The sequence below is a fragment of the Anser cygnoides genome, chromosome 1, assembly GCF_040182565.1.
Source record: "Anser cygnoides isolate HZ-2024a breed goose chromosome 1, Taihu_goose_T2T_genome, whole genome shotgun sequence".
In the NCBI taxonomy this organism is placed as follows: Eukaryota; Metazoa; Chordata; class Aves; order Anseriformes; family Anatidae; genus Anser; species Anser cygnoides.
Genome location: NC_089873.1, coordinates 144,616,873 through 144,637,613, shown reverse-complemented (window position 1 = coordinate 144,637,613; position 20,741 = coordinate 144,616,873).

The following is a 20,741-nucleotide window of genomic DNA, read 5'->3' as shown; positions in this document are numbered from 1 at the left end:
CATCCCATACTCAGCCACATTATGCCACATCCTCAAGAAACAAAACACCACTTGTTTCCCAACAACAAGGAATGGTCTAGATGCAGTAGCCTAAGTAATGATGAGCTACAGGTGAATGAATTTTAGGAAGCTCCAAGTGAACAGCCTACATAAAGTAGTAACAACAGTAACTCTGAATATTATTGAATGGAGAATCAATTAACAGAATCATTTTCTATTAAAAAAAAAACACAAAACAACAAAACCAAACCACTACATCAAAAATCTTATCAAAATTATTCTTAAAATTTAATTCAGCTAGGGCAGATCTCCATATAAACTTCTATGAAAGTGATTAAATTGGTGCTCATCTGTATTCTTGCTATGTTGTTGAATATCTGTGTATGGACAGTTATTGTGGCATATAACTCTCTTCTATTGATTTTTCTTAAATTATCATTATTTTTATTTATTTATTTATTTTAGTATAATCTGTTACGTTTACTGTATAAAAGGAACCAAAGAGGGACTTGAATGAAATTAATAAAGAAAATGCTAAAATAAAAGCCTATATCACTAATTGTGGTCATTGTGGCATGTAGAAAAGTTTCTGCAATTTAACTCCCAAACTCACTGTTTCTGTCCATCTGCAGTTGCTATAGGACTGATGCTGCTGATGCAGAGAAGTCCTCCGAATGATTGAATCATCTGTTCTTCAAAACTACTAGTCTACCACAAGTTAATTGCTTATTTTGCGGGCTCTCCTAATCTCTGTATGAGTGAAGAGAGAAAAAAAGAGATGTAGCTGGATATGCTATTAGGGGTAATGTTCAAACAAGAATGTAATATACAAATATTACTTTAAACCCCATCCCATCAAGAAACCGCTGAGACCTCTAATTCTTGTGATGATACCTTCGGGAGCAGTAGGGCATCTTGAAAACATTTCTGCATGTAACAGTAAGTCTTTAACAGCATGTGAATGAAAGTACTGTATTGCAGGAATATCACAAGAAATAATCCATGTAGTTGATCATTTCCATTTCCATTTAACAAACAATTTGTTACCCAGATACAATTGTTACTGTGGAGATTCCATAAGCTTAAATTTGGGATGATATAGTAATTTGAGAGATGCATTTCAAACATCAGCTAAGGGAACTCACTGGAATGCTGAGACATAAATATATCTGCATGGAAATCAGGGGAAATAGGGAATTACTGCCACTGTATTTAAAAACACAGAAAAAATTATAAAACTTTATATAAATATAGACACTTTTACCCAGGATACAGGAGACTAATCAAGTTTCTTGTGATGAAAATTTCTTTTTTATTATCATTATTGTCTATTATTTGCATTGTGATATGCCTTCAGGCCCTGCACTAGAAGCCAGGTTCCATTATAATGGATATCGAGCATGTAATGAAAAGACAGCCTCCCCCTCTGTAGCATTCTTGAGCTAAATTTATGTCTGTATTGCAGGCAGAAGACAGAAGTGACTGCATGCAGCAAGGAGATACTGGAGTCAGTTTTAAGTTAGGCAGTTTGGTAACCTAGCCCCAGGAATGGGGGCTCAGCAAGGGCTAATTACCCTTCCTTCTTGGCAGATTTTGCAAAGGTGGCTGGGAAAAAAGCAAAAAGTGAATCTGGAGGGGAAGAGAAAAGACTAAAGCGCAAGGATAGCTGGCACTGTTATCAGATTTTGCATGTAAACAAATGGCTCAGGAGCACATAAGGTGTAGAGGGAAGGGAAGGTTAGAGGTAAATATAGAGTTTGCAGTTAGACCCTGTCTAATGGCAAAATCCCTGCTGGAGGGTAGCTGTGCAAATTAGCCTGCCATCTTCGCTGTACACAGGATGCTCCTGGTGGAAGAACATGCAGCTAGCATCCCTCGATGCCACTAGGGATTAATTGAGCATAATGTCTTTTGGAAAGTAACAGCATTTTCTTGGAAGGCAACAAGGGAAAACTGATAGTTTTGCTGTGTAACTGAGTTTCATAATGAAATGTTGCCATACGGTGAATCCTCGTTGCCTCATTACTCTTAAACCTTTATTAAAAAAAAAAGCTTTTTAATTGTATTACTTAATTGTTTAATTTGGGGATCTTACTGCACAATTCCATACCAGATATATATTTGGCCTCTCCTGGATGTGACAGAATAGTACTCAGAAGTTGGGAATATGAAAATTAAGGTCAAAATAAACTGTTTTCTCTACTTTCCACATACACATTGTGGCACAGTCTAATTTTATTGCCTGTTACTCTTACTCTGTTTTGACATTTTGCAAATCCTCAGATGAAGTGTTTAACCTGGAAATGTGATATGTCCATAACATTTATGTTATTCTGTAGTGTTTGGTTCTTTGAGATCCAAATATCAGGGGATGCTTAAACAAAACTTAGGAAATTTTTAAAGTAAAGAGTTTCAATCTTACATAGTCTTAGGAAAAAGTGTGTGGATAGAAGGCTAAAAAAGAGGATTCTCCATTCAGCATGAATGGAAACTCATTTTCTAATGGTTATAAGTGGCTTATTTAACAATTGGTAGTTTTAAATTAAGCACAAGCAGACATTATTATTAAACTTAAGTGGTCAGCCTTTTGTGTTAGACTACAGGAAAAAAGTTTTAAGATATTTTAATTGTGCTTGAAAGGATCTGCCTATTACGTTCAGCACTTTCTTTTCTACTAGATTTCCTTGTGACTTCTGTTGTGATTTTGATTTATGCAGCTTTCACTGGACTGCACACTCCAAGCTGTTACACACTTCAAGGTGAAAAAAATGTATGGGTAACAGGAACAAAAATGATAGTGCAACATGCAGGAAAATTCTGGGCGAACACAAGGGGTGAAATCTTAGTGCTACCGACATAGATGCAAATCTTGTTTTGCAATTTGTGAGCCCAGAAATGTATATGGGAATGCCACAATATTGTCTGAGAAATGACAACAAATGGCAAGGTAAGGGTCAGCATCTCCTTCGCTACTGACAGATACCATTACCAACTTTGAAATCCATTCATTCAGCATTTGTTCTCACGCTATTTCTGTAATTCAATGTAAAGTAGGAAAATTGCTGGCTTGAGTCCCTTAGTGCTTTGGTGAAGCAAAGGGGCCAGGAGAGAAGGGGAAACAAAGTGAAGGTAGTTTTCTTAAAAAAAGAAATCTACTATATCCATATCTTCTTCTGCATCCCAGTAAAATCTGAAATTTTTCTTCATACTCAGTTGAACCAATTTACTTTTCTTGGATATCTGTTACAATTAATGAAGGTTTTTATAGGTTAGCTTGACCAGTCTTGTTACTAGCATGGTACTAATGCCTTGGTTTTCCATGGACTGCTGCCACCTTTCATTAAATGAATAGCTTTCTTCATCAAAAGAAATGTTAATGTAGTTATATTAAGAGACTGTAGAAATCAACCTGATCTAGAACAATAGGTCTTCTCAAAGAAGTTTCTTTCTTTATATGTAAATAAATGGTAGGTTGAGGAGCATATCTTTCTGATATATTTACCAATACATAACATAGAAGTTGATAATAACAAGGAACTTTTCAAGTCTGTTTACTGTATTAATGTTTCTGAGTGGCTTACAACAAGTAATTAAACCATTGGCCTTACAACATCCTTTTATATGAAGTATGCTCAGTGAACAAAATTACACATTACATTTTTAGTGTTCTTCAGATATCTTAATTCTGAGCTATCACTCTTGTTTAATATTAGCATTGTTGTACTGCCTTGTATTCCCATTCATGGACATCACTGAGATAGCTGGGGTAGAAAACAGAAAAAAATACAGAAACTGAATCTCTAAAAGCTTGAAAGAAATATAGAAATTCACTTTCATTTAGCTTGAAAGCTAGGCATAAGTTAGGAGGCAACAGTTGAAGAAACAGATAATTAAGGGTATATCAGAAACAGGCAATACAGGTCGATATGGTAGGCAGTGTGCACAACGGACTAAAGAGTAATTATAAATTGCATTATATGTACTAAGTGACTGCTCAAGGTAAACAAATATGGTTTCAGTAACTAATTGATATTCAAATAGAAAATAAATAACAAGCAACTGAGCATCATAAGGCTCTAATTCCATTAAGGGTTCAGGTGATCTCATAATGGACAGCTCAGCTTTGCACAGATAGCCACCCTGATGGACACCGGCACCCTTGCTGAACCTAATGGAAATTACCTGGAATCTGTCCAGGCATCCTCAGTGCTGGCCTGTGTGAATAAAGTGTTTTTTTTTTTTTTTTTTTTTTTCTGTTACTAGAGCTGCTCAATGGAATTATAGCCTTTTGTACTCATACACTTTCCTCTTATTTATGTGTAGTACCAACTCCACTCCACTACCTACTACACATGCTTCCTTTGACACCACTTTTTTTCTGTGCCTCAGGCTCTTAAAAACTTCCTGATAGTAAGCTCATATCTCCCAAGCCTTGATGTTTCAGACAAAGAGTCTATTATGACTCCTCTCTTCTGCCTTTGGTGGACTTGCTATGCTATATGAAGTCATACCTAAACTACAGAGCTTTTTCATAGGGGTTGGATGTTGAACAGAGTATCCCATAAATTATGCAGTATCTCTTTTTGGAAACTTGGAGAGCTCTGTGAAACATTTATAAGGCAACCTTGTATCATAGAAAACTGGCATTATATGAGATTTCAGGAAACTGAGATTTGTGAGCATCTCTGAGAAGTTTACACATTAGTATGCAAGGTTCAGACAAACTTTCAGCAGTGTGTAAGAAGGTTCCTCACTGCCCAGCAAGCCATAGGAAACCTCAGCCCCCAGTGGGCCTCTCTGAAGCAACACACAAGTAAGTTTCTCTACTTCTTTGGCTGTCTCTTGTCAAGAAAGGGTTTCAAGCATAGTTATCAAGCTGGTTTCTTGCAGAATGATAGAAATGGAAGTCCTGAGGTGTGTTAATGCAGTCTAACTTTTAGCACCTGACTTAGTTGATGTACTGAGACCGTCTCTCCTCAGGGATGTTCTGAAGAAGTAGCCATTAACAAAAACAGCCAATGTGCTGAATGAGTGTGTGGCTAAATCTGGATAGTTTTAATACTGCATACTGTGTGTTTCAGACTTCCTGCTTCATGGAAATAGTCATAAATAAACTGCCACCCTCTGTTCCTCATGGAAGTGACATGAAATGTTAAAATACTAGGTGGGGGGCAGCAGAGAATGAGAGAGAGCTCCAATTTCATTAACTTGCATGTCTACGAGGGCTGTGCCTGGAGGCCATTGCTGGGTCTGGTAACTCCATGTGCAAAGCACTGAACAAACATAGGAAAAAATAGCTGTCAGCCCAAAGAATCTGCAGACCAAATAGAGAAGAAAGGTAAGAAGAACAGAGAAACACAGAAGGGTACACTGTATACGAGATTTGTTTTAGTCATGTAGTCCCACACTCAGTAAATTCTGAGGGGGGTATGGGGGAAGGGGAGAGAGGAAGAAAAAAACCAAACCATAACAACAACAACAAAACCTGGCCAGAAGTCTTCAGCAAATACCCTTCAATGCCACATTACATTTTTTTTTTTTTCCCCAGTAACTGGCAGGCAGCAAGCCCTTTTTATGAGAGGATATTGACGACCTCATCTATGTTTCTAAGTTCCCAGTTATCAGTTTGCCTGGCAGAAATTGTAATTCTGGCATCAATGTTACTGCTGATTACCATTTCACAGGTAGCAAAGAAGTCTAAATTGCCAATAATAGTTGTGAAAGAGTTAGTGAATGAAGAGTAGAAGGCTGGCAGAGAGATACAGTAAGGAATTACACAAACTATAAATTGCCTAATTTTGTCATTTGACATATTCCTTTTCCTCTAAAAGTGGGATATTATACAAAACAGACCAAAATGAGATACCTAAATTGACTTAATCTGTGATAGAATGTTAGGTGCACAGGAATTAATAATATAGTAATCAAAATAAAACATCTTAAAAGAAAAAATATGAATTAAAATGCTTTTAGCTTTTCAGAAAGGGAATCCCATTGTAATTAGATCATGAACTAAGGCCTTTCACCGCTGCAGATTCATACTGTGCACTATTTAAGTGCCACCTCTTGATTCTCATACTGCAGCTTCTAATAGCAAAACCTGTTCTGCTTTTCTTTGTGCAAACCCAATCACATCACATCAAATTATACAACTAATTAACACAAACTCCTTAAAAAATTGCATATTATTTTGGCAAGCCAAATTAACGTCAGTCCCCTGAAACCATGTTTAGTAATTCCCACTGACTGTAGTAACGCCTACTACTGAGAGAAGGGCTAATCAACTACAGGCTCTCCTGCTGATGAGCTGAACCAAGTAACCAGATGTTTCTGCCTCCTAGGCTAATGAAAATGTCATGCATGTTTTTCTCTCCACCTAGATGAGGAACTAATTTCACCATGGCCATGACCTAGGTAGTTCTTGTTTGTCCAGTGCTGCATCGTCAGGTCCTGCTAGTGAAGTCTGAGCAGGTATAGCCTTACTAAAGGCACTCTGGCTTGAACCTAGCTAACACAGCCTGCTGAGACAGCCTACGTCTAGGGCTTCCTCACACAGGATATGGTGAGCAGAGGGAAAGCTGATGAACGTCACTACGGAAAAAAATATTTTTAGCATATTGTACTGTATACAAAAGCTGGGCAAAGTATGTTTTTTTGTGTATTGGTAAGAGGTCCCACCGGCATTAAATTACTTAATGAGATGTCTATTGCAATTAAAAGAGGCATAACATTTGTATTAACATTTTAAAGCTTGCTTATTTCAGGAGTGTCAGTTTACATGAGTCTAAATAGGCAATAATGAACATGATGAAGTATTCCATATTAAAACTGAGTACTGTGTAACTGTCTAGTAAAATCTTAATATTAAACTATATTGTAGAACTTACAGGGCAGTATAAAAGCTTCATATTTAGATTTATCCCATCTAGAATCTCAAATAATGGAGTTACGATTAAATATGAATACAAATGAAAAAAAAGCATTTGCGTGTAATCTTACAAAATACATTCACACGATACATTTACTTAAAAAGCTTACAGCATACTTTGATGGACGATAAAGTCATTTTCAGAAACATTAAGCCATAATTTAAAGATACTCTGTAATTATTTAACACCAATATTTTCTAACTTCAGCTGACTTGTACCTCTCATGCTAGATGTTAGTGATAGATTAATAAACAGTGTATCAGTAAGCATCACTATACAAGCAGCTTATCTGGTGTAGAAAACAAGATATGTGGTACATTTAAAATCCTACATAGTGAGGAAGGGAGTTAGGTCTGTCAATGCAGCTTTGGTTTGAGAAGTGCAATGAATGTGTTAATTTCAGAACCCCACCCCACATCAGCTAAGTATATTCTTTATTTTGTTTTTCAATCAATCTGAAGTAGTATATATAGACTGTAAGCAGAAGTTAGTCTTTTTATATTTTAAATTTCCCTAACATGCTCATTGCTGTATTAACATCTGTTCTGAAACTCCCACCACCACAGCAAGGAGGCATCAATTAACATCAGTTTGGAAGTGACAGATATTCAGTCAGGGAGGAATAAAACTCTATAACAATTTTTGCCAGCAAAATCTCATCATGTGTGCAAAGATGTAGTCTACTGGTAGCACCAGTTCAATATTTGAGGAGATGGATCACTGAAAGAGTGAGGTTTGCCTCTCATGAAAGGAGACATGCATGAGCCCTTAATTCTAAATTCAAAGGTAAGGCCACTGAACTGAGAGTGACCTGGCTCTGGTCCCAGAAAGTTGTGTTTCACTGGATTTAGTTTCGACAGCAGAAAAATCTTGCAGGGTGAGAGGCAGTCTTTCAGACAACCAGGCTCACTTACCAGTGAAAAAAATACAAGAATATTGAAATTTACCCAGAATACTGTGGCTTGCTAGGGCAGACTGTGGACTACCTGACACCTGGTAATCCTGCATCTCTTAATGTGCAAGGTAGTAGTTACTGAAACACTGGAGATTTCTGGCTGGGTTACAGGACCAGCTCCAATAACAGTGGTGTTGAAAAAAACTTGTGTTTGATCATCAAAAAAAGTACGGTGTTTTGCAAAGGTCAATGTCCAAGAAGTGAGAGAACAGCCTTGGGCCATCTTGGCAACTGTACAGGTCTTCCAGCAACTTCCTTTGTTTTCACATGCTATGACTTTACATAGTAGGGTAACACTGACAAATTAATGGAAAATAAAAAGTGAAAAAATAATCTATACATTGTAATTATATTGCCTTCCTTCGCAAACAAGAAATAAATTCTTAAGAAGCAAAGAAAGAGAGAGAGAGAGAGAGAGAGAGGAGAGAGGGGTGAAATAGACAAAAAGAAGTTTATTTATTTATTTATTTATTTTTCTGGAAAGCAAAGTGATTATTTCCATTGATAACTAACTAAAGATTTTAGGAGCGTAGAAATTTTCAAAAAAAATGTTTATTTTTTAAAAAGGAAACAGTCTTGTTTTCAGTGAGGAAAAAATTACTTTTATAAAGTATTTTCTATTGATTTTATTAATGTCTTTGTGATGGAATGACAACTATTGAACAAACATGGCTGAACTGTGAAGAACTTTGGCTTAGGTCCAATAATTTCAGGGTCAAAAGCCACTGTGATAGATAGTGGATGTCATTTATAGGGGAGCCAATAGTTTCATGAAATACATTAATAGTAGTTATTCCAGTCGTGAAGGTAATTTTTCAATATAAAAGAAACACTCAGAGTAAAAGAAAAAAAATACATATATACATACACGCAGTTAGACAATGAGAGGGAGGAACATTTTAATATTATCAGACAGTTTTGGAAACATGGGAAATTAAATATGTATTTGGAGAGGGTATAATTGAATATTCTTCATTGTCTTGTGGATTCCAGAAAATGAAGGAGATTTTGTTGTCTTACAGAATTATTTCCCTATACACTTGTTTGTGCCAAAAAGAAAGAGACAAAAATCACTTTGAACAGTTAAAATTAAAAGCAATAATCCCGGACAAAGAGCTGCAATGAAAATCACAGGATCTCACCAAGGTAACTTTGACCCACGCACTTTTTAGTCAGTCAAGGGTCTTGGGAGGCCCATGTATCCTGCTCTGCTGTTCTTGCTTTTCAGCTTATGTAAAATTGGAGAAGGAAGACAAATTCTAGTCCTAAACACTTTGGTCCATAATAACCACGTTTAACCTTGAACTGCTGTGTTCTGAATAAAACTTTCAATTACCACAGTCTGTAACATGTTCACATTGGGTCTGGGGGTAAAATCTGGAGAAAAGATGTAGGGGTAATTCTTCCTGCTGCTAGTTTCTCTCTGACCAACTTTTTGTCATTGCTGTTTTCACCAGTTTCATAAACTTTTCAGTGAGGCTACTTGCCTGGGCAGTAAAAATAGATAAAGGTGTATTCACATCAAAAATAATATAAAGGACAACAGTTGAGAAAAACAGTTCTCAGAGAAAGAGCAAAATGATCTAGGATATCTATCACTTCCTGAAAGCTCACAAGTTTATCCATCATGCTGAATGTCTTGCAGCATGAAGGAATCCTGCAGCATTTGGGATCACAGGAATGTTAACTTGTATCACACTGAAAGTCCAGTTGGTCCACTGTCCTGTGAAGAGTGATCAAAGCTGCACACTTCAAAGGAAGGTGCAATGAAGTACGAACAAGACACTTACGGAAATATCCAGCTTTTGATTCTTCTTTCTTATTCCAGACAACCAGTGAATGGCTTATGCTTTGTAGCTTGAGAATTTTTGCCTCCTATGCTTTTTAAATTATTGTTTTTTTAAGTGTCATTGTATACTTTCTTTTCATATCAAAAATCTCTCCATTTCCTTTCAATAAAATTAAGATAAAGTGTAATCTTATTGCATGATTTTCCCCATTTTTATCAATATTGTGTGATTAACTTTTCATATTCACATTCATCTATCCAAGCAGATAAAATATTTTTGGAAGTCCAGTAGCCTTTGAGAGACTTAGGTGAGCAAGTAATAACAATCTGTTCAAAGAATTTAGTTCCCTTTGCTCTTTGCAATGCAAAAACTTCAAAGGTCAGTTCAGATGGACTTTGCATGCCACAGAGATGTTCATTCAACTTATTGATATACTTCTTATGCAGACAAATTTTAGAATATGAACAGTTTTTAAGATATATTTGCTGTGTATGTATGTTTGTTCCTTAATAATGGAGCAAGACAATGAAAACTGTTAGAGAAGGTAGTTGCTAGGAAAGGATTATCAGTACCCTGAGAGAACCAAAAAGTATTTTGACAGACTTGATATGGCACAGTAAGGTAATTCCTTCCTTTTCTCCAGTTATTCCAAAGATAATGTGTTGGATTTCTTCAAGGAGGAAGAAAATTCTGCTTTGGGCACACATGCTTCACTAAATTTTTGGAGGAAAATGTTTCTTCCTTCTGTGCTCACACTGCATCTAAGAATAAAAAAGAAACAAAATTTCCCTGACAAAGCCTTCAGACAATCCTTCCAGAGAGTTCTTTTTTGACTGTAAAGATAAAAGAAAGTCTAATTGTGAAGTCTACTTGGATTTCAATTTTTGCTTTCAGTTTTAATTGCGTAGATAACACTGACAGACATTCAGTGCTTTTCTGACATTGGGATAAGACCAAATAGTGTTCTGACTTGTGCACTGGAATGTTGAATTGTTTGAGCAAACCTGGATAAGGTTTGTTAGGAGGTTGCACTTTTCTTTTTTTTTTCTTTTTTTTTTTTTTAAGGAGAAATTTGTAATCTGACAATGATTACTGATTTTTTTTGTGGCCTATGATTAGGGCTTGAAAAAGAGCTATATTCACTACTTTGAGTTTAGCAAATATATCGAATATGAAGAAGGATGCAAACAAAAAGCCATGGAAGAAGTCAGATTTTGGACTGGGGAGTATTCCGTAAAAAATAATAACAAAGAGAACTGAAAAAACACTGAAATAAAAGACTGATCCAGCTTAGGTCCGTACATGGTAATGCATTATTGAACAGTCATTTCTCCCAGTTAATCATTAAATGCACTCCTACACTCTTAAAAACCAATGTGAGGAACACTTTTGGGACAGAGAGGAAAAGTATACACAATGGATATTTGAGTAAGAAGCATGCAAACCAACAAAATAACAGTCCTCTGTTCTGTATAGCTCTATATTCCTTTACAGCTAGGTTGTTTCATTACTAATTCCAGAGCATTAGTATGTATTGTGTTATTCTGTACAGCTTGTTGTACAGAAACAATTCAATAAATGAAAAGTCTGAATTCTAAGTATTATTATTATTTTTGTTCAGATTTGCTTTGTGATGCAAGATTCTTTTGATTGCCTCAGACCTACAACAATCCCCTGTTGTTTATCATAAATAACAAGTTGTTTTATTTCTCTGGGCTTGCAAGTTTCATTTTCTTCTGTTGCTATAATTTCTATTCATTTTTAACACGAACACATTTTCCTACAGAAGTGGTCTTATATCTAACTGTACCTTGTGATTTGTTGGCTGTGAAAAGCATTCTAGTTGATGGGAAAAGGGTGAAAATCATTCCACCCCCTCACCAGAATGAACTGAACTTTCTAAGGGTATATTTTGGTTCTTTTTTGAAAGGGGATAGGTAATGGCCTCCTTCCGACTGCCCATTTGCTAGACATCTTTCTGCATTAAATTAGGAAATAAGTTAGTGGTGGTGCCATTAACTTTATTTCTTATGAAATTCTTATTGTACCAACTTGATCCAGCACTGCCAGAAAGGAATGTTTTCTTTGCACAACAAGAGCTATTTGAAACAGCAGAGTTGGTGCTGATTTGCCCAGGATTGCCACTTTTGCAAAATCTTTGAAAACTGTGCAACCTTTCCCTTGAACTGATCTTTTTTATTGTGGGAAAGTAGAGGGAATTATGAAATGCATGATAACTCGTCTCATTTTGATACCTGTCTTTCATCCTTAGTGAAAGCATTGCATATTTTCCATACTGAAGGTTGAACAACAGTGTTTTCTGACATCAATACTGTAATTTCTAACTATGGTATTTTAGCCACCTTTTTCACAAAGTCCTTTAGAGCTCTGATTCTACAGTCAAGGATTCCCTGGTTTTATGAAAACAGACAAGCTGAATCATGCTGGTTGTCTGTCCACTCTGCCTTTCTGCACTAGCTCATCAGAGTACATGTGATTTATTGTAATGAACTCCTACTTCTAGAGTTTCCCAGTATTCCGCACTAGAATCTTTAACAAAGATGTGTTCAGTCTTTCTGGTTTTGATTCAAGGGGAAAAATATGCTCTGAGATGCTATAAGATGACCAGAGCTTGGCTTGCTGTCTAGAAAGCTGATAAATCTGCATAACCAATTTATACAGTTTTGTAACTGTACAGGAAAATGAGGCACAGCTAATAGCATGCCTCTGATAAGAGCCTATTGACATTTTAACTGCTAAATATCCATTTTAAACCTGAAGAATCTAAATCTGCTGTTGTGGGGGTGGAAGCACTTTATCTACCATTTCTTGTGGTTGGGAATTCCTCTCCCACAACTGAAGAGGTAGCTACATCGGATGGGCAAGAAAGTCCCACTGATAGGGTGAATCTGCTATGCTTCTCTCTCTCTCTCTTTCTTCCTTTTTCTTTCTTTCTCTTTCTTTCTTTCTTTCTTTCTTTCTTTCTTTCTTTCTTTCTTTCTTTCTTTCTTTCTTTCTTTCTTTCTTTCTTTCTTTCTTTCTTTCTCTTCCTTCTTTCCTTCCTTCTTTCCTTCCTTCCTTCCTTCCTTCCTTCCTTCCTTCCTTCCTTCCTTCCTTCCTTCCTTCCTTCCTTCCTTCCTTCCTTCCTTCCTTCCTTCCTTCCTTCCTTCCGTCCTTCCTTCCTTCCGTCCTTCCTTCCCTCCCTCCCTCCCTTCCCTCCCTTCTCTCCCTCCCTCCTTCCCTCCTTCCTTCTTTCCTCCCTTCCCCCTTCCCTTCCCTTCCCTTCCCTTCCCTTCCCTTCCCTTCCCTTCCCTTCCCTTCCCTTCCCTTCCCTTCCCTTCCCTTCCCTTCCCTTCCCTTCCCTTCCCTTCCCTTCCCTTCCCTTCCCTTCCCTTCCCTTCCCTTCCCTTCCCTTCCCTTCCCTTCCCTTCCCTTCCCTTCCCTTCCCTTCCCTTCCCTTCCCTTCCCTTCCCTTCCCTTCCCTTCCCTTCCCTTCCCTTCCCTTCCCTTCCCTTCCCTTCCCTTCCCTTCCCTTCCCTTCCCTTCCCTTCCCTTCCCTTCCCTTCCCTTCCCTTCCCTTCCCTTCCCTTCCCTTCCCTTCCCTTCCCTTCCCTTCCCTTCCCTTCCCTTCCCTTCCCTTCCCTTCCCTTCCCTTCCCTTCCCTTCCCTTCCCTTCCCTTCCCTTCCCTTCCCTTCCCTTCCCTTCCCTTCCCTTCCCTTCCCTTTTTTTTTTCTTTTTTTTTCTTTTGGTCTCCTATAACACAAACATGTTTTAGTCTCTCCCACAGTCTGAACAAGCAAGCAAGGAGGCAAGCAAATACTACGGATGTTCGTGCATACTCCCACACTCGACAACCTCATTTTTTGACCATACCCCTTTGAACCATATGTAATGGCTGTCTGGGATTTCTCTTCCAATTTCTTCTTCATCCCTTCTACAGCCCAACAGTCTACACTGAGATGACTCTCAGCAAAATCTCTCAGACTCCCTCTATGCTTCCAATGCAGAATTCATTCATATCTAACTTCACATGCCCATTTTATTTTATTTAGTTTTCTATGTCCTTTCTCCTTTGAGCTGTCTGAACACTCTAATATCTTTTCATTATATGCTCTGTTAGATCCTCTACACTCTCTCCATCTTTGTGTTTGAAGGCCCTCTGACTCCTTTCCTGATTTTCCTCTCTTTATGCACCCTTTCTGCCCTATGTTTGAATAGTTTTGTCTATAAACATAAATGTAGCTATCAGTCCTGTTTTGGGCCACATATATATCTCATTTTCCCAAACTGGCCATCTGTCTCAACAAAACCCTCATCTTTTAATGCTAACATATTCTTGTGGGTGTCCAGCCATGGGTTCAAGTTCAGCAGAACCAGAACATACCAGCCAAAAAGTCCTTCAACACCTTTATTTATTTTCCCCATCTTTCCTTGTTTTTCCTGTTTTCATGGACTGGCACAAATGTTATTTGTGATTTGTGACTCACACCCGCTTCTGATCTATCATATACAGACCATATCTGAGTTTTGCTGACTGTCTGCAATGTATGTCTAAGATGCATCCTGTCTCTCTGTCTCCATGAGTTCTCTACAATTCACCTTAACTTTTATTTGGAGAAATGCGTTTTTTTTTTTTTTTTCCCCCTCTCAAACACTGACAGCTGCTGTTGGTTCCTGCTTATATCTATCAATTCAGAAGACAACAATAATAACCATTTTCCAGGCTCATGGGTTCACTGTCTCAAGTCCCTCTACTGGTTCCCTTTGCCCATAACTCTGAGCATTATGTTTCTTATCTTTTTGACTTAGATTATCAATACTTAATGGTGAAATCAGAGTATCTTGCAGGTAACCACCATCTATTGGTTAAAGTTCAGACAGGATATTGATGGTGTCCTTTAGGAAATCACTCCCATCAACAATTCTAAACACTTTCATAAACCATTACCTTCTTCTAAATCTTTAAATCTCTCCAGCTCCCAGTGACTGCTTGATACCTGAGGAGAGATTTGTCCTAATTGTGTAGATGTCTTCATCTGAACTAGTGTTCTGTTATATTCAGTGGAATATAATACATGTTCTGTGGTGCAAATCATCCTACCTACAAGTGATTATGCTTCCTTACTAACTACCAAAGAAATACAGAAAAACTGCTTAGATGCAGATATACATTTTGCAGCTATTCTGACTAACTTATCTAGTTACCTGAATAAGGGTAGAAATCTGCTATACACTCAAACACTTAAATTTAGGCAGCTACAGTGTAGGTGTCTACATGTACAGTAGGTGTTGAAGCTCTTATTATATCAACAGAGCTCTAGTTAGTAGAGTCAGTGGAACCTGAAGAACAATTCAGATGATCAGATGCCTGCAGCAGAATGAAATGATTCACCCTCTAACCTCTTCTAACTGGAGATCTAGCCTAACAATCAACATCTGTATGTGTTCTCGGATATATTTAACTTAAACTGAACCCCACTCTGGCATCTGAACCTGATACAAATCCTTCCCCAGGTGGTGTGTTCAGGTTGGGTTAACTCTAGCTGACTAACTCATAGGTTACTGGCCTACATTGGTTGTCTAGGTTTTTTTTGCTTGTTTGTTTTTATAGGAAACAGAGTGAGAAAGCCATCTTCATTAGACAGTTCAGAGGACTCCCATCTTAGACAAATGTACCAAGTTTGGTAGATTTTCCTTCTGAGGATGATCTCCTACCCCTCAATGATGCTATAGAGAGTATTCCACATCACTGAAATAATCATTAAAGTAGAAGCTGAACTTACAGATAACTGCAGTTAAGTAAAATTAACCTCCATCATAAACGAACACAAATTGTCAACATTTTTTTTTTCACATTGCTGGCAAATGAAACCGCAACCATCACCTCAGTTTACTGTAACATTGGCTCAGCAGACTCTCTTAATGGAACTGTCTCTACTAAATCATCACATTTCTTTCATCTTTGTGAATTTGGAACAATGTGCAGTATAAAAATCTTAAAAATATCAGCTTTGATGCATACAGAATACAATGGCAATACTTTTACTGACTTGTGAGAGCTAATGGAACACAACTGGGGGATGCTACAGACAATGACTTGTCTTCCCGGAGCAGCATCTCAATCAAATGTTACCATCGTGAAACTGAAACACTGATTTTTTCTCTAAGAGAAAAGAAATGGTCTTTAAACTGAATGGTGCACCACTTTTCTCCCTTGTGTAAAGTAAAAGAAACAAACTTCCCTCTAAGAAAAACATATTAAACCCTAATGCTAGTTAATCCAACTTCCCCTGTTGCACACACAAGAAATGGTATTGCCACCCACGCTTCTGCAGAATATTTTATAAAGAATCTCCTCTCTTAAAACAAGGGTCATTTTAATATTTTTTTTCATGATTCCCCTGCTTATATCTGGCATGATCCCCCATAATTTCCAGGATCTAGCTGGCTAATGATATCTAAAAAAGAACTATTTAGAAAGAATTACATTGAAGGATCTTTTCCTTTGGAAAGACCATATCTTTAAAGCAACCATTGAAAAAGTTACAACCTCTTTCCTGCATCACGTGCAATAAGATTTCAGCCTCATATTCATTTATTTTCCCAAACATGATACCCAGCTGAGGCTGAAAATTACAGTCCTTAAATTATGTGTTCCTTCCTTTAAGTAAACTATTTTTTTTTCTTTCACCCTGCTAGATTTCAGGGGCCACCACTAATATTCTTTTGATAAAAGAAGACTTTTTTTTTTTGGCCTCTGGGCTTCTCTGCTTCAGTCTTTGGATGAGGAGCTTTCAGACTAGAAAACTCATCTTGCTTAAAACAGAAAGCTGCCACTTGGCAGTGGCAAATACATCTTCTTTGGTGGTGGAGGGAAGGGGTTGGCTGTGGAGTGGGGTGTACCTGTGTGCTCAGCAGTCAGCAAGGTTTAGCTTTATCTGTGCTAGTGCTGTTTTTCTGGAGAGGCAAAAGTTTGAAAAGTTATCACAATACCTTTACAATGGGTCTTTTGTGAATTCAAAAGTAGCATGCACACACCGGAGGCTAGTAGGGATACTGTATGCTTTACTACAGCTGGTGAGGCTTACTCCGCCTATAAGCTTCGCTGGTTTTAGCAGCATTCCAAGACAGTATAATTCCTTAGAAATGTGACCTTAAGAATAGACTAATAGAAAAATAGGGTGGTGAGTTACAAATAGCGCAGGTTTAGAGCTTCATTTCAGCTGACATTAGAAACACTTTTAATATTTTAATATAATAATTAATATAATAATATTTTAATATTTTTACTAGATACTGTTAATGAGGCCTGTGTAATATTTCAGCTATATATTTTTGATGGACCCTGTACATCAGATATCAGACATGATCTGCTTTGTTTTGGATCTGTTCTAGCTCCTTTGAGATCAATGGAAAAAGTCCTACTAAATTAGGTGATGCATGTTCATAGGAAGAGGAAGTTGTATAGGCATTCTGCAAATATATATATACGTTCTACATTGTAAAATGTCACTTAAATACTCTCTACTTCATCACTTGAAGCAATTTTCTTCACAAATCTGGAGAAATTCCTCCTCATAAGTTAAAAATAAAACTGGTGTGAATTGTACTTTTCTAAAGAAAAAAAAAAAGAGAAGTTAAAAAGCACCCCCTTACAAGGGTGTATGTGTGTGTGTTTGTTCTTATCTTTAAAAGATCTTTATTTTTATGCCTCCTTTATCTCAGCAGACTGTCCAGCGTGGGATGAAAACATTGTCATATGCACATAAGACATGGGGAAAATGCATCCAACTGGCCTGCATTTTCTCATCTGTTACAGATTTAAGATCTTTATCTCCACAACATTTCAAATTCCTAAAAAACTGAAAACCAGAGAGCAAGAACTGCGCACAGAAGAAAATCTCTTTTCATCACACTGGGATTATTTTTCTATCCCAGGTGCTCAAGCCTGGGCTTTCTCTTAGTCTAATTGATAACTGTCGGGCTCCTCCCCTTAACCCACTGACTTTTGTGCGTTCCCTTCCCGGGTGACTACTGTTTCACTGTTCTACCTCATTCACTTATGGTTGACCTGGAGCTCCTGGGTTAAGCTTCCCCACTGGTATTCAACCTTGGACCTTATTATTGTTCTACTCGTCTGACCTCCGATACACTAAATTCTAACAAGGTGATTTGAAAAAAAATCACTCATTTTTTTCTGTGTGGTTTCATGGCTTGTCTTTTTACCACTCTCGGCTGATGTTCTTTTCTCCACTTCAGACCACCAAGTGCTTTGCTTTAGTTTGTCAATTTATAGTGCTGTCATGGCTTCAAATGCTGCAACTATTGTGTAGAATATACTCTCCTGACCTCTGAAGCAACTTTCTGTATTTCAATTGTTAACTCATTAGGGTTTGGAAGAACAGCTGAAAAGAGAATGGCCATTTTCCCACAATTGCTTCCAATGACCTGCTTGAAAAGTCATCACAATCCAGGATTAAGAGAAATCAAGAGGATGCTGCTAAAAATTAGATCTGGTTATTTTGCATCCTTGCCCAAAGGAAACAAACAAAACCCCTCAATACAAAATGACACCAATGCTTTTTATCACTACTTTGACACCAAAACTTGAGAGAGTAACGCATTAATAAAGCTAGTAATGAAAAGAAAAACGTCTGATTTGGATTTTGTATTTCAGTACTATTGCTATCCACAGGCAATCAGGCCATACTCTTTTCATACTCTTTTTTTTTTTTTTTTCAATGGCCCTTTGTTTTTGGATTCTAGACCTTGAATTAACTTCTCCCAATCCAGTTTTTCTAATAAATGCTATTCTAACTGTTCCCTTTCCAAAATGCCTTGGAAAGGGGGAGGGAGAGGAATAGAGAAGTGAATGGAAAGTACCAACACATTTTATCCTGAAGCCAGTTCCCTCTTGAGAGGATATGAGTTCAGTCATAACCATGTTTATTAAAAAATTAAAATCATCCCTTTCCATTTAAGTGGAGAAATCATCTTGCTCATTGAGCAAATAAAGAGAGGTGCTTCTGTCATTTAGGGATAGATTTATAGCATTAGCAAAAAGTTCATAATTTTCATAGTTTGAATTTTCATATTAATGCACAACGACTTATTTATGAGGTTTCTCTCTGTAGTGAAGACTGAACCACAAGTTTCTGAATAATAAAAAATAGTTGTCTTATAGTTTTGCCACTTAAAATAATTTAGTGTGGTTCAGAATGGTTCTAAACAAATATGTTCTAGTTACAAATGCACGTTTCTAAAAAACAAAAATGTTTTGCATAATTTTTCTACCTTTTCTCCATCATTATCAGTGTTTAGCTCTACCACACATTTTGATAACTTCAATAGAAACAAGCAAACAAACAAAATGTTTTGGACCTCACTGGAAATATGTTGAGCTTATAAGAAAATACTTTGAGAGATTATTTTCTATAGCATTCTACCAGGTAATGTATGCACATTTTTCTGATAACATGAAATATCTAAATACATCCTTCATTTTTGTGTCAAAGGGAAGTAATAACAACAGTTTACAGTCATAGGTCTCATCATCAAGAGTTTCTGAATACTTTGCAAACACTAATTTAAGTACCACAGTATCACTGAAGAAATTGACTTGCGTGTATACCTACTGATTTAAATTAGCATAATATGGGAATGACATTTTTCCTCTTGATGCATACAATGACCTTTTTTTACAGGTGAGTAAACTGAGGCATGGACCAGCGAGTGCATTAACCAAAGCCATAGACTGAGCCAGTAAAAACAATGCAAGTTGTAACTGGTATCTATTCTTCTGCCCTCTAAATCACTTTTTAACTCTTTCATTGTTTCTGTTAATTTAACATTTAACAGTTTTATTCAGTACAAGTCTACTGACTACAAAAACTCTCCTTCAAGGTGTGTATATAAAAGATATAAACATAAGGTTTAAAGAGTTTAAAAAACAACAACACAGAAGTTAGTGACTATTTTAACAGAATTAAAATGGTGATGTAAAGTGGAAGGAATATAATAATTGCGGAGTTTGATATTGGCTAAAAACAATGGATGAATTTGATTCCCTATATCAAACACCATTAGACTCTTGGCTTTAATAAAACAGTAAACCAATACTATACAGCTTAAATCAATTTTCCTAGAATGATATTATAGCTGCCAGATCTTCCAAAGTTGCAGAATATTTCTTTTCCAAAGAGGTAAAGAGTTCTTAAATCCTACTGTTCCATTTAAAAAAATATATATTTGCATGGATGATAAAATAGTATCAGAAAGCAATTTGTATTAGTGTTTGTACAAGCAATTGAAAAAAAACCAAAAAAAAAAAACCAAAAAACTAGCTGGTTTTGTTTCTGTGCTTCTTCTGCATCATTGTTTCTGACAGATGGTTTGCTATTATGGCTGCCTGTACTTCAACAAGACTTTATAACCTTGGAAGATTTTTGTTTGAATGTTTGTTTGCTTTTTTTTTTTTTGCTTAGGATTTTTGCAGTTCACCATTTATATTTTAAAAGTTCATGTGGATTACTCTCTCAGTGCTTTGAATCTCAGTTAAATTCTGATCTCTTATGGTACTGGCATAGTAAATCTGTGCTTGATCTGGACCCCGAAGTATTTTGATTGTAAATAGAAAGTCTTCTTTTATGAGGATGTTCACTTCACAGCTTGAGCAGTGTAATTTTTATACAGGTCTCAACAATCAATAAAAAAGCCACAGGAGGAATGATTTATCTTGTTGGTTACAGAGACTGTCACCGAGAGAAATTGTAAAAGATCAATTTACACAACCTGGTGTGAGAACGTTATTGATATAACATGGCTGATCAGTTTCTGGTAGTCTATGGGCAGATACTGAGGAGAGAGCCCTGCCCTCAGATAGGGCCACTCACCAAGATCTTAATTGACTCACTGGTCCATAAAACGGACATGAAACCAATGGAAGGCGAGATGCCGCATGCTCATGGTACACTGGCTGGACTCCAGGAAAATGGATTGGCTGAGCTCCGATTAGCTAGTTAAGCAGTGTCATGTATCCTCCTCTTTTTCTTTCTTCCTCCCCCCCC